Here is a 15329-nt window from a genome sequence, read left to right as displayed (position 1 = left end):
TTCTTAAGCCAAAATGTAATACAATACAAAAGAAAGAAGAGAAATGGAGGGTCAGCTGGAAGCAATATCTTGCTTCCAGCAGATGTGTGTCAAGGTGGTGCCATGGATGGGCGGTAGAGCAGACTCTCTCGAGCTCTAACTCCGGCAAAGGTTCCGGTCATCACTCGGACTGGATGAAGGAGATGAAGAACTCTCAAACTATCTTCTCACGCTTTCGTCTGGATCACAAGGATTCGCCCTAAGGTAGGGAGCCTCAGGCGAAAAACCTTGGATGATTTGAAATTCTGCTCATCGGCTTCTATTTATAGAGCTTGATCGCCGACAGCATTAATGGACCTGCTCTGAATCTGACACTCGCGGCGTGATGGTCTTTTTCTGAATCTCTGTTGCTAATGGCATGGTAGGTGAAATGTTAACATCATCTTTTGATTCTCTCGAGGTATGCGTTCATGTTCGCATTCCACCAACCTTGCAGTCATCCTTCTATTATGGTCATCATTATGTAGCCGCAATCTCTCTGCGATGACCGCATTCGCTTAATGGCCGCAACTTCTATCCGATGGACAGATTCGCTTGACAGCCGCAACAACCATACGACTGACGTATGCGATCACCGTATGCGATTAATGGATGCAATATTCATGCGTCGAACATATGCGTTCACCTTTGCGATGGAGAGATTCTCCGCATGCGATCGCTTCCTGCATTAGCTATAAAGATAGACAATTGAACGCATAATAATGGGTCAGTCGAGATTCTTAATGCCGATCGACGCAAACTCGTTTTCTCATGAATTCCTAACATAATCGCCACATATTCTACTTACAGCCCTCATAATTCTAAATAAAAAGCCTATAATGATGTGCATTTCTGTCCGTCATCAGACACCAATCCCAACAGATCCAATCTTCGCTACTCTTGTACCATTTTTCTAAAGCCATTTCGGTGATACAAGACGCATGAACATGGTACTCCCAGCACTTAGATATGTAGGACAAACAATTATCGTGGCCATCACCTTTGATGCTCTTCTTTTTGCACCATATGCACTTCTTCTGGACTATCTTGTGGAGATTGAATTCCACACCTTTGATTTGGTAATTCTTTTTGAGGTTTTGGCAGTAGAGGTAGAATTCCAAGTCATCTTTCTTACGGTGGTACGTAAAGCCATTAATAGGCTTTGTGCAGGCGTCGCATATCTGTTTGCATTCGTCGTGGCAAGCTCTTGGTGGGGTTTTGAAGAACTTGAAGGTGGAATGTGGGAAGTTTGGGTTTTGCATATGCTCAAATGCATATGAATTTGAATAAGATTTCTTGAAAATGTGTAAAAATCTGTTATTTAGAAGGATGTGAAGTAGTTTATGTTATGGAAGTTGGTTGATTTGTGTAAGGGCCCAACAGCTTCTACTATTCAACTCCTCAACATTGCCATACTCACCCACATAGAAGGTTCTCCGTTCTCTTCTATTCTGAATAATATTTTATCATGGGAAAGGTGTTTTGACTGAAATTCTATTAATTGAAAATATTCCATTTGCTTTATACTTTCCTTGTCCTTGACTCTAGGAGCTTTATTGACCTTTTTGCCCCTTATAAGAGATATTAATTGTATGGTATGGAGGGACTTTCTGTGGAAAGCTATGATTAGAGGGTCTAATTTCTTTTATAATTCAATTGAAATTCCTAATTTTGAAGACGTTTCTGCGGGATATGCTCATCTTTTCCTTCCCTTTTTATTTACACTATAATTCGAATCCTTTTAAATAATATCTCAAGCTTTAATTGTGAAAATTCATCCCTTTTTATGCAAGTCGAACTTATATAGTTGTAAAATTGGAATCCAAACATTTAACGAGAAATATTAAGCCACCAAACTTATACAAGAGATAAAAGTTAGGCCTTGAATAATTTAATTTTAGAAATTAAACTGCTTTTATAAGGACAATTTGGAGAAGTTAAAATTCATTTAACTACAAAGAAGTCTCTTGTTCAATACTTGAAGCGTACACCAAAATGTCATCCCACTGTTAAAATTGAAGTTGAAGAAGGCAAAGAGACAATGAAACAGTAATATAGTATAAGGCTGTTTGGCAGAAGGGAAAAAGAGAGTTTTTCTTCTTATTGAGGAGCTCTTCTTCGGTTCAAGAGAAATCTAAATTTGTAATTAAAGGATGTTTGAGGTAAGGGGTGAAGTTGTGAATTCTATGAAGTTATAAAGTCTATAGAGTTGTGAACAAAATGACCAAATATTTAGAATTATTCGACTCCTTTCGAGTATCTAGCCACCCCGATATTGATACAATCCTAAAGAGAAAACGATGGAATTTTCAAAATTAAACTAACGATTATATATCTAATTAAAAGTTAAAGGGTTAAATTTATATTAATTAGTAAGTTTGGGGGCCTAATTTTAGTTATTGCAAAGTTGTGGGTTCAATTTTTATCATTAAATATTTGATTCCTTACAAATTGACAAATAAAGAAAAGAGCATAGCTCAGTTGGCATCAAATACGTATTATGAACGTCATGGTTAGAGGTTTGATTCCTTATAAATTGACAAATAAAGAAAATGTACATGATCAAAAGGGTAGGGGAGCCACCTAATAGAAATGTGCTACTCGGCATCTATTAAAGTCAAAAACTTCACTCCCCCTCTTTGATGCCAAGATCGAAAAATGTAGACTAATTCAAATTAACATTAAGCTAATCAAAATATGTCGAAAATATAGATGCAAATACAGATGTACTATCTTATTTTTCATTTACAAAGTCACAAGACCCTTTTTAACTTCCTTCTGTTGTGTCATTGGATGCAAACATCACGTAAAAACCCAATTTTGTGAAAAATATCACATTAAAATGCCATAATACAAACATGATTAATATAGAAGAAGAAAAAAAATTACTCCATTAAAAAAGCTCAGATGGTAAAGCCCTTTATATCCATCAAGAAAACACAAGAAAAAATGGTCAGAAATAATCTTTTTTAGATTCCACCTTTCACAACTAGTTCGTTTTTTTGAAAACTCATTAAAATAATTTTGCTCGAAGTTTCTCGATCGAGATCGACAACCAAAATTTGTATAAAAAATTAAGCCTTTAAACTTATATCCAAACTATCTTATTCTTTTGGGCTTGCTCAGTGGAATCTCGACCAGGATGAGGATTGAGATTCCCGAGATTCACATGATTTTCCCCAATCTTAATCTTTCTAATGTTTTCAAAATTTAAAAAACACAACCAAATATTACTATAAATTTGAAAAGATAATTGGTAAATCTATTTAGATAATCGGTAAATCAATTTGAAAATTCGTGGAAACATAAATTGGGCATAAGATTTGCAAGATTACGCAATATTTTATAAAAGATTTGGGAAAGATTATAGGAGAATATTTGAAAAAAAGAGTTGATATAATATCGAGAAAGAATGCATACTATTTGAAAAAACTATCTGGATCTTGGGAAAATTGTACCAAGAAAGTCCAAATTTATCAATCCTTTTGGACTTTCTTAGTACAATTTGCCCGAAATGAATACCGAGATCAAGCTTTCTAATTAATCCATTAACCAACATTCAAATTTTCCAACCAATAAACAAGTAGAAATATGTAGTAACTGCAGAAGAGATAGTGGGAAAAAAGTGGTGACTAAATAAGAGAGTGAATCTGTTTAAGAAGCAAGCTTCCTACTCAATGTTTTCTAAAATTCAAGCACGATAATCTTTTAGGATTGAAACGTAAGGCACAAAAAAAAACGTTTTTTTTAAGACACTATATATAAGAATATTATAGAATATTACAATAAGAAGAGAAAGTATAGTTGAAGTGAAAATGTACAAAAAAGAAAAAAAAAAACCTTAAACATAAGAAATATTTTAGTTAATAAGGGAAACCCCTAATTATTACTATAAAAGAAAAATGAAAAAGCCCCAAACGCGAGGCTTTAAGCCATGAGGCTTCACAAAAGGTGTATGCCTCCTTTTGTGAGCCTTGTCTTGCCAGACCTGCACCTTGAGCCTAGGCGTGTCTTAAGGAGGGCTTTTTAAAACACTATTGCTATTGGAATCTTGCAAGTTATTAGCAAGCAACGGTAATTATGACTCAATATATTTCCTAGATAGAATTTCCAATCTGAACGACTTTCTATTTCTCCAGTAATTTTGTTGTCTCTCTTTCCAGCTCTCAAAGTAGAATAGGAAGGGCCTTTAAAGGAAAGCGACTTTAACCATGATTCAGAATGTGTTTCGATTGACTTTCTAAATGTTTACATAAGTGTTATAAGTGCAAAAAAAATGTTTATAAACACTTAGAAAGTCAATCCAAATGGATATTCAATCTATTTACTTCACTCTCCGATTGATTGAATCATCTTTATTATTTCCGGATGGTCCAATCCATGAGGAAAAACCCAAGCACTTAGAATTCCAAGCACTTAGAATTCTAGGACACAGGTTATATAGAACAAATCCAAACAATTTCCAAGCACAAATTCCAAGCTCTCAACAAATTCTTCCATCAAAAAAACATTTGACTAGTTTTTTTATACATTCTAAAAACTTAATAAATAGGTTAAAATACTACTTTGGGTTAATGGAGATTAAATATAATTTTAAAAATTAACCATAAACTAATTTCGAGATTATTGAAAGCATAGAGGTACAAGGACAAACTGTTCTAAAATTCCAGGATCAAGATAGGAGCTTGGCAAACCCTCGGCTGCAAGAGAAGATTACCAAAGGCTGTTCCATCCAGGATAAATGCAAAGAATCAAATAACAAAAGGAAGAATGCCCTTGTTATAACTGGTGAATCTTATAACACTTGAAGCTCTCGTGATGAACCTTTTAATATTCTTTTGTTCCTTTCCCAACGATAGAGAACTTTGACATCAGAGTATGTAAAAGACAATTTGAGCTCAACAATAAGAAAAATATGTATCTGGATAGAAATAAACTAACTATACTCTAATGTTTATAAAGTAATTTATTTTTAAATAGGATCTTTCTTGTTCGTCGTTTGAACACTATCCACCGGAGGCAAGGTCTACAAAGACATTAAAAAGGATAAAAGTTAGAAATTCAGAGACCACTCTGAATGTACCACTCTTTAATGAAACAAGAGAAATGGATGATGCAATACGACTGCAAAAATCTATGACCACAACTAATTTACCAACAATTTATGAAAAGCTAAAAAAAGAAAGTCATGAAATAGAATATGGATGCGCGATCCTTATATTTTCTTGGAAAAAGAAAACGAAAAATGGAAATTAATATCTGACTTCAAGAACATATCCCACAATTTTTCTGAAACCCCATGAATCAAAAAAACGTAAAGGGTAGGCTTATACTCGAATAAGAAGGCAATGGGCATAATCTACGCGGTCGACCTTTCATCCAACATGTTACATGCATTGTCAGGTTAAATTGAACACGGCACACAAATGAGAAATTATCATACTTCTGGAAAAATAAGAAGCTGAAATTGATAAATGATTTCAAGAGAACATAGCAAGACAGTTTTTCTGAAGTCCATTAACCAAAAACAGAAAATGAGAGCTTATACTGAAAAAAATTAAACAATTGGCACAAAATAACAAGGTGGGCATTTCATCGAACAGGTTACAGGCTATGGTTAAGTTAAAAAGCACCCAGTAATCGACACATACATGACTATATTTCCGTCAAGGAATAATCATCAAAGGGTCAGTCTACGTTTATATGCACATAGTAAACAGAGAGAAAGAGAGAGTGAAAGTACAAGATTTGGTTTGTAGATGTTGTGGACAATAGAGGCGCCGGCGAGAAGCGAGGAGATGACGACCACGAAGGACCAACCCACTGACGGAGTTCCCGTAGGGCGCAACCCACCACCGAATTTCTGAGTCATGATTCAGCTCAACACCCACCACCAAGATTTCGATTTCCGTTCAGGAGACTCCAATTACATTACGCTAAAGGTCCGGTGGATAAATAGCCTTATTTGAGGAAAATGACCCAAGATTCAAAAACAAATGTGAAAGGGCCTTCTATGAAATTACCAACTTGACCCAAATGCGGGTGAGAGCCTATCGCTCAAAGTCATTTTCGCTCTCGTTCCCCATCGCGCTCTCCGATTCTCACTCTCGCTCTCCATCGCGCCCCTCTGATTCTCGCTCTTGCTCTCCATCTCACTCCTCGATTCTCGTTCTCACTCTCCATTGTGCTCTCGGATTCTCGCTCTCGCTCCCCATCGTGTTCTTCGATTCTCGCTCTCACTCTCCATCGTGCTCTCCAGTTCTCGATTCTCGCTCTCATGAAAGGTTTTTTGCATTAGTTAGAACAATTTCCTATTTTTAGCTTTTGTATTCTTTTTATTCCCAGTTCTATTTCCACTGGGTCAGTTGCTATTTTTTCTCATTTGTTTCGTAGATGCAGTTTAGCTTTTATTTAAACTTAACAACATTATCAATAAAAAGTAGTTTTGTTGTGCAATTCTATTTGTGTTCTCAACATTCTGGTATCAGAGCCAAGGTGGGTTTGATTTTTAAAGCAACAGTCTTTGGAACTTTGCAGCAAAAATGACTACAGAAGGAAATAAGAATGAATGAAGTTTTGTACAATCGACAATTCCACACTTCGATGGTTATTACGATTATTGGAGCATGTTGATGGAAAGCTTCCTTTGATCCAAGGAATACTAGGAGTTGGTGGAACATAGATATGTTGAACCAGCTAGCGAATTGCAAATAGAAGTCCAACGAAAGAAAAATGATGAGATGAAGCTAACAGACTTGAAAGTAAAAAATTATCTCTTTCAAGCTATTGACCGTACAGTTTTAGAAACCATTCTCAAGAAGAACACTTCTAAAGAAATATGGGATGCAATGAAGAAAAAGTTTGAAGGCAATGCAAGGGTTAAGAGGTCTCATCTATAAGCTCTTCGTAGAGATTTTGAAATTCTTGAGATGAAGTCTGGTGAAGGAGTGATAAAATACTTCTCCAGAGTCATGACAGTTGCAAATAACATGCGAATTTATGGAGAAGATATGCGAGATGTGAAAGTGGTCAAAAAAATTCTCCGCTCTTTAACAGAAAAGTTTAACTATATAGTTTATTCCATTGAAGAGTCAAATGATATCGATATTCTCACTATTGATGAGTTACAAAGTTCTTTGATAGTACATGAACAAAAGTTTCAGCGACGAAGCAGAGAGGAGCAAGCCTTGAAGGTGACAAATGATGAAGGAAGTGGTGGGGGTTGAGGCAACTACAGAGGAAGAGGCAGAGGAAAGGGTCGAGTGAATTTCAACAAAGCAAATGTGCAGTGTTACCGATACCAAAAACTTGGACATTACCAATATGAGTGTCCTGAAAATAAAGAACCAAACAATGCCAAAATCGATGAAGAAGTATAAATGCTTCTAATTTCCTATGAGGAATTACATGGAGTCAAAAGAGAAGATACATGGTTTCTTGATTTTGGGTGTTCTAATCATATGTGTAGTGATCGATCCATGTTTAATGAGCTCAATGAAGATTTCTGACATTCATTGAAATTGGGAAACAACACTAAAATGAATGTGATGGGCAAAGAAAATGTGGGGTTGCTGCTGAATAGAGTCAATCATGTTGTTACTGAGGTATACTACATTTCAGATATGAGTAACAATCTCTTGAGCATAGGACAAATGCAAGAAAAGGTTTGACTATTTTGATCAAGGGAGGGAAATGCAAAATATTTCATCCAAAGAAAGGCTTAGTTATTCAAACAAAAATGAGCAGCAACAAGATGTTTATTTTGCTAACCTAAACTTCTTCTCAAGCATAAGTTGATCAGTGCCTTCAAACAAAAGCTGAAGCTGAAAGTTTATCTCATCTTTGGCATCGACAATATGGACATTTGAGTTACAAAGGTTTGAGAACTCTACAGTGCAAAAACATGGTATATGGGCTTCATCAATTTAGTGCCTTAAATGCTACGTGCACTGATTGTATCAAAGGGAAACAACATTGAGATCCCTTTCCAAAGAGAAGCACTTGGAGAGCAACACAAAAGCTGGAACTTATTCATGCAGATATTTGTGGCCCGATCACTCCTACATCCAATAGCAATAAAAGGTACATTATGTTATTTATTGATGATTATAGCAGGAAAGCATGGGTATATTTTTTGGTAGAAAAGTCAAAATCTTTTAACTCTTTCAAATACTTTAAGTCCTTGGTCGAGAGAGAAGTTGAGTTGCCTATTAAGTGTTTATGCACTGATAGAGAAGGAGAATTTAATTCAGTTGAGTTCAATGATTTTTGCAAATAAAATGGGGATCAAAAGACAATTAATGACCATCTATATTCTGCAACAGAATGGTGTACCGAAAAGAAAAAATAGAACGATAATAAACATGGTACGTTCAATGCTATCGGAGAAAAATATACCAAAAACCTTTTCGCCGGAAGTAGTAAATTGGACCATCTATGTCTTAAATAGATGTCCTACCTTGGTGGTCAAAGATACCACACCAGAGGAGGCTTGGAGTGGGATAAATCCCTCAGTAGATCATTTTCGGGTTTTTGGATGTGTAGCATATGCACATGTTCCAAATGCAAAAATAACCAAATTAGACAATAAAAGCATTTCTTGTATGTTATTGGGAGTTAGGAGGAGTCAAAAGGTTATAGACTATATGATCTGGTCAATAAAAAGGTTTTCGTGAGTAGAGATGTAACTTTTGAGGAAGAAAAACAATGGGATTGGGATGCAAAACAAATAGCAGCAGTATACTTTGATTTGGGTGATGGTGATGACACAGATGAGAAAGAAAATACAACGATTGTCCACAACATCTATGATGAGGATCACGTCTTCCTACATGGATGGATGATTATATTGGTGAAGAATGTCTTTCAGAGGATGAAGCTCATATGGCACTAGGGATATCAACTAATTCGTTGTATTTTGAGGATGTTATACAAGATGAAAATTAGAGGTTGGCCATGGACAATGAAATCAGATCTATTGAGAAAAACAAAGCATGGACACTTATTAAACTACCAATTGGAGCTAAAAGGATTGGAGTAAAGTGGGTCTACAAAATCAAATACAATGAGCACGAAAAAAATTGATAAGTACAAGGATCGATTGGTTGCTAAAGGCTATTCTCAACAATATGGAGTAGACTACACAGATGTTTTTGCACTAGTGCCAAGGATGGATACAATAGGAATGATTATTGCTCTAGCTGCACAAAAGGATTGGAATATTTTTTCAGCTTGATGTAAAGTCAGCTTTTCTCCATGGTGAATTAAATAAAGATGTTTAGAGTAGCCAAAAGGGTATCAAAAGAAGGATAATGAGCACTTAGTTTATAAATTGCATAAAGCTTTATATGAATTAAAACAAGCTCCACGTGCTTGGTTTAGTCGAATTGAAACACATTTCATCAATGAAGGATTTCAAAGGTGCATTAGCGAACAAACATTATTCACCAAGAGAAGTTTGGAAGGAAAAATTATCATTGTAAGTGTGTATGTTGATGATTCAATTTTTACTGGTGATGATGAATCTATGATGACTAAATTTAAGAATTCTATGTTGCATGAATTTGATATGACTGATTTGTGAAAAATACGATTCTTTCTTGGGATTGAGGTTTTATAACAATCTTCTGGATTTTTTATATGTCAAAGGAAATATGCATTGGAGGTTTTAAAAAGATTTGGCATGTTGGAAAGTAACTCTGTGAACAGCCCAATTGTTCATGGTTCCAAATTGAGTAAAGATGGAAATGGTGTCCCTGTTGATGATACATATTACAAACAATTAGTGGGAAGTTTAATGTATATTACTGCCACAAAACCCGATATGATGTTTGCTACTTGTCTTATAAGTAGGTACATGTCAAAACCAATGGAAGATCATCTACAAGCAGCTAAAAAAATACTTCGATACTTAAAAGGGATTGTGAATTATGGAATTCATTACATAAAAAGAGGAAATGTTGGATTGTTGGCATATACAGATAGTGACTATGCTGGAGATTCGGAGGATTGAAAGAGTACATCTAGGTATGTGTTTTTAATGAGTTCAGGTGTTGTTTCCAAAACAACCCATTGTTACCTTATTAACTACAAAAGTTGAGTTTGTAGCTGCTGCAATTTGTGCTTGTCAAGGAGTTTGAGTGAGGAGAATTTTAAAGGAGTTGGACTATTCAGATGAAAGTTGCATTACCATATTGTGTGACAATAGTTCAACTATCAAGCTGTAAAAAAATCCAATTATGCAGGTTGAAGCAACCATATTGATGTGAGGTTTCATTCTCTAAGAAATCATACAAAAGATGGTGTAGCTGAATTGGTTCATTATGGAAGTCAAGATCAAGTGGTAGACTGTTAGGATTGGTGTCCTAATTCTCCCAGAGTCTCATTGTTTTGTAAAGATACACATTGTTCAATGATAAAAATAAGTGTTATTTAATTCTTGCATTTACTCATATCCAATAAACAAACCTCCTTGGTTATCTTATGTGAACTTAAGCATGTATATGTGATATACAAGTGGATCATGCAAGTGATAACTTAAATAGGTCTGTAATATAAGGATTAAGGTGGGATATCTGATCCTGGTGACACTACGGATACGACCTGCTTTGTAGAGGTTTGCAAGTGTTGTAAACTACTACAGATGGTTGATCCTGACCGTTCATGTGGAGACGTGGAGCGGGGGTTTCCTAGACAAAGAGTTTGTATAAGACCTGGACCACGAGATGATTAGACTCTGTATATAACGCCGTTGATACTAGAGACTTACATCTTACCTAAACGATCATAGGCGACACGACCTCAATCCTGAGTGTTTTGGGAACTCCTGCCTTTGAGAGCGGTTCTTTGACTAGTATGGGTGAGAGTGGCCAGATTGTCAACTCAACATGCCTACCTTTTTGGGGACTTGTTTGATCTGGGAGCTGGGAGCTCAATCTACAAGATGAAATTCACTCCTTTCCCGAAGCAGGGATAAGTAGAGAGATTGCTCCCTTAAAGGCTGATTCCACGGTTTGAACATAGTGGCCACAGCTTCTCTTTGGAAGAGAAGACTCAGTCATAGTAGGATTATGACTTATGTTCATTAGAGGGATCAGTGGTACTTAAGGAGACAGATGTAACTACAGGGGCATAACGGTTATTGGCCAACCTATACTTACGAGCGATCTATGAAGGGTTGTCATACTGCTGATTGGTTAAGATGGACACATAATATATCTGTGGTAAGAAGAATTTAGTTGTCGGTCTTTAGTGGAGTGTCTGGCAGTTAACAGATAGTGGATCTTGTGACTAAAGAGTTTAGATAGTTATTCACGAACCGTTGGAGCTTCGAGTTACAGACCCATGAGGTCCCCTTGGTAACTCAATGGATTCAGTTGAGGATCAGTTCTTGATGTTGATTTGAAATGTTCAAATTGACAAGAGGTATTTTGATTATATATGATATAATCGGTATGATATATGAGATACATCTAGTGGAGGATTGATGTAAATGAAATTTACATTAAGTACCATGGAATAGAAAAAGAACTATAAGTTTATATGTTTCATGAGATGAAATATTAAAACTATAGGTTATAAATATAGTATGATAAGTTAGTTATCAATTATATTTATAATAATATTAATTATTAGATAATAAATTATTTTTCTTTAATAACCAAGTAAGTGGGTAGTTATTGGGTTCATGTTAACTGTGAGTTTAAAAGGAAAATGGTTTTTCTATTTTGAAAGAAAGTTTTACAAACGCTAAAAAGTATTTTGAGTTTTCTTCTCGCATAAAAGAAACTCACGGGGTCGTCAAGTAAACACAGATTTACTAAATGACGGCTGGGTGAGCTAAACGATCGTGCAGTGGAGAGCTAAATGATTGTGCAGTATTTACTAAACGATCGCATAGATTTGCTAGATGATTGCTTGCAAGTAAACGATCGTGTAGTGTTTGTAGGCGATAGACCGAGCTAAAAAATGAGTTAAACGATCGCATAGCTTTTTCTAGACGATCGCTTAGGTTTATCTAAACGATTGGGCATCGACCTATACGATAGGTCTCCCCCATCTCCCACTTGCCCAGGTCGTATATTCGATCGGTGTTTCCTCCTTCGTCTGTCTCATACCAAGTCCAAACAGAGCCCATCCTCTGGATTCTCACACCGAGAATACCAAGGTAGCCTTGCTGGTATTGTCAGACTCAACTCGACATCGTTGAGGTTTTCTGGAGGCCATTCGTATTGCTGAGGAGTTCGTGACCGAGGCGGTTGTTGAGGAGTTCGTGATCGACCGTGAAGTGTTCGTGCTGTGTTCGTTGCGATGTTGCGGTCGTGTAGATCGAGCGTTCGAGGTTGCTGTTGTTCAAGCGGCCATCCTCATCGGAGTGTGGAGACGCTTCTGCATTTTTTCGTACAGTTTTTCCCTCTATACATTTGAAATTTTCATGCTGTAATTTCTGTATTGTTTGCATAACTGCTTATTTAAAGTCGACTGTAAATATATGTTCATTCATGATTGTGGTTTGGAATAATCTTGCTTCCGCTGCTCAAGGAAATCTCGCTTTCGATTTCCTTCAATTGGTATCAGAGCTAGGTTCTCTGATATTCCAAATTACAGATCTGAATTGAACGCATTTTTCAGTCGCAGTGGGTTTCTGCATTTGTGGTTAACTGTTTTCTGCATTTGTGGATGAATATGATGAATGTTTCGGGTTTAAATTTCTTTTTTGTTAAAGCTTTCAGTATTACAAAGTGTTAATTGTAAGGGCCCTTTGTTTTTGGGCGAAATTAACTTTGCAATTGACTATGTATTTCGAAAAGTTCGAGTTTGTCAAGTCGTTCGTGATGAAGCTTCGGCGCATGGCGATGCAGTTCTCAATGAAGAAGAAGACTAAGCGTTGGTCGGATCGTGTAGCCTCAGATAAACAATCGTTGGGATTTGATAACGGGCAGAAATGCACATTATTACAGCGCAAAGTTATAAAACAATGAAGGATTGCAATAATAAAAATATACAATATTGCGTCCAAAAGCATTAAATTCACAATATTGCGGTCGCATGCGTCCATCGCATTAAAACAACTAACTTATGTATTTTTGTGCAGAAAATGCGTTGATGCAAGGTGAAAATGCGATCCAAAGAAATTAACGTCCAAGCACATTAAGAGACTGCGTTGACGCAAGGCTATGCGATCATTTGCGATCGTGAATATCTGCCCAAGAAGGTTTCGATGGGACAGAAAGCTGATGACGATCGATTCCGAATTAAGTTGATAAACCGTTAACAATCTACTGTAACAAGTATACTCAACTTTTTGGTGACAAATATTCGGCGCATCAGATAGAGAATTAATGTCATCCCATCAGTGCAATCATAAGAGAGAAGAATCCTTTCACCCCGAAGCTCTATAAATACCGAAGGCCACCTTCAGTAAAGGAGTTCGTTCAGTTAGATAATTTTCCCTATAGATAGAAGTAGCCTTGTTCATAGTTTTCTTTTACTTAGAAGGCATATACGAGTGAAGGGAGATTATACGGAGAGATCGTTCCGGTGAACTTGGAAGAGTGTCGGAAGCGTCAAAACCAGAGAGAGGGCTAATTCTTGCAGAAGTAATAACATCTTTTGAGTAGAATAGAGATAACAGTGTAAAAGCCTTGGGAAGCAAGGAATTATTACCAGGCTTTCTACCCTTATTCTCCATTGTCATTTTGTACTTTGAACTTATTTATATAAATGGAAATTGCACCTTTATATCTGTTCACTCTCTATACATTACGCATGAGTAGCTAAATCTGTCGAATGGGTTGAGAAGCTCTTAGCTATGCAATTATCTTGTATTATGTATACGTCATTCGTCTATTAGAGATACTCGGGAGGGTAGTCTAAGGATAGAATCTAGGCTTGAAAAAATCAGATTAGAATCTAGGCTCGGGAGAGTCAGAATAGAAACGCATAATCCAGAGATAGAAGGTTAGGAATAAGCTATGTTTGCTACTAACGCATCGCATGCATCCTACAGATAGGTTATGATTGTATGCGGTCACCTTGTCTTTGTGTGCATCTTGCATCATCGCATAGGCAAGAAGTAGAGACTTAGGAATAAGCTCTATAGACACTATCGCATTAATCACATGCGTCCTAAAATTAAGAGCCACCGCATTTGCATTGGAAAATGATTTGCTGTCGCATGAGTGTAGCATGATCGCATAGTTTGACACATTCTTGGGAAACACTAGATAAAGACCTTTTCAACCCGTTCCGCCACATACTCAGTGTATCTGTCACATAATCACTCTTATCTCAAATCTGCCGCAAACTTTTTATACTGTAACAACAAACCAACCAACTCTTTGAATCATTTGTTACCGCAAAGTAATCTAAAAATTACCACCGCATATTGTTTCCCTTAGTCCCTGAGTTCGACCCTGGGCTTACCAGAAAACTCAGTAGAATTTATACTTGGGTTCTGCTGAGAAAACTTGTTTACACAACACATTCCACTCCATTATTTCATCGCATAAAATAACGCATCAAGTTTTTGGCGCCATTGCCGAGGAACTCAGCAATACATTGTGCTAACAGTAATTTTATGATTTTCTTTGCAGCTTTCAATCTCTGGCACATTACGACCCAGAGATTCAAAGGACATTCCAACGAAGATTGAAAGATAGCCGCCAACAACAGCAATAAGAGAAAGATAACATGGCGGAACAACCGGGAAATGGAGCACCAAATGAAAATAATGTTATGGTGAAACCCATCCTATTGGCGAACGACCGCAATAGGCCCATTCGGGACTATGCATCGCCCAACCTCTATGATTTCTCCCCAGGAATCATGAGGCTCGCTCTTGATCGATCGAGATTCGAAATGAAGCCGGTGATGTTGCAAATGATCCTTACTGTCGAACAGTTTAGTGGAAGGCGTGGCGAGGACCTGCACACCCACCTCCGGAGTTTCATCGAGATCTACAACACTTTTGTGTTCCCTAATATCTCCACCGAGGAAGTTCGACAAACTTTGTTTCCATTTTCGTTGTGTGACCAGGCACGAAAATGGGCTTACTCTCTCGAACCGGGGGGAGATTACTTCATGGGAGTAAGTGGTAGAGAAGTTTATGAAGAAATCTTTCCCTCCAATGGAGAATGCAGAAAGAAAAAAATTGATCACCAATTTTGAATAGGATATTGACGAATCGCTCAGTGATGCTTGGGCGAGGTTTAAGAGGCTGGTAAAAGATTGCCCGCATAACTACTTACCAGACTGTTTACAGATGGAGATTTTTTATCACGAATTAAACCCTGCTTCGCAGACCGCTGCCA

General features: G+C 36.8%; 1 long non-coding RNA gene and 1 other non-coding gene across 2 annotated transcripts; both read right to left on the bottom strand.

Moving 5' to 3' along the window:
* Positions 1 to 4773: 4773 nt before the first annotated feature.
* Positions 4774 to 6023, bottom strand: LOC120080137. The gene is made up of 2 exons (XR_005482431.1): positions 5762 to 6023; positions 4774 to 5044 (listed from the first exon to the last, which is right to left on the bottom strand). It is a non-coding gene; the product is annotated as an uncharacterized LOC120080137 (long non-coding RNA).
* A 9134-nt stretch (positions 6024 to 15157) lies between these two features.
* Positions 15158 to 15264, bottom strand: LOC120080679. Its single transcript, XR_005482628.1, has one exon. It is a non-coding gene; the product is annotated as a small nucleolar RNA R71 (small nucleolar RNA).
* Positions 15265 to 15329: the final 65 nt, after the last annotated feature.

This window comes from Benincasa hispida, chromosome 6 (genome assembly GCF_009727055.1).
Source record: "Benincasa hispida cultivar B227 chromosome 6, ASM972705v1, whole genome shotgun sequence".
NCBI classification, from domain to species: domain Eukaryota; kingdom Viridiplantae; phylum Streptophyta; class Magnoliopsida; order Cucurbitales; family Cucurbitaceae; genus Benincasa; species Benincasa hispida.
This window is presented reverse-complemented; position numbering and strand designations above follow the sequence as displayed.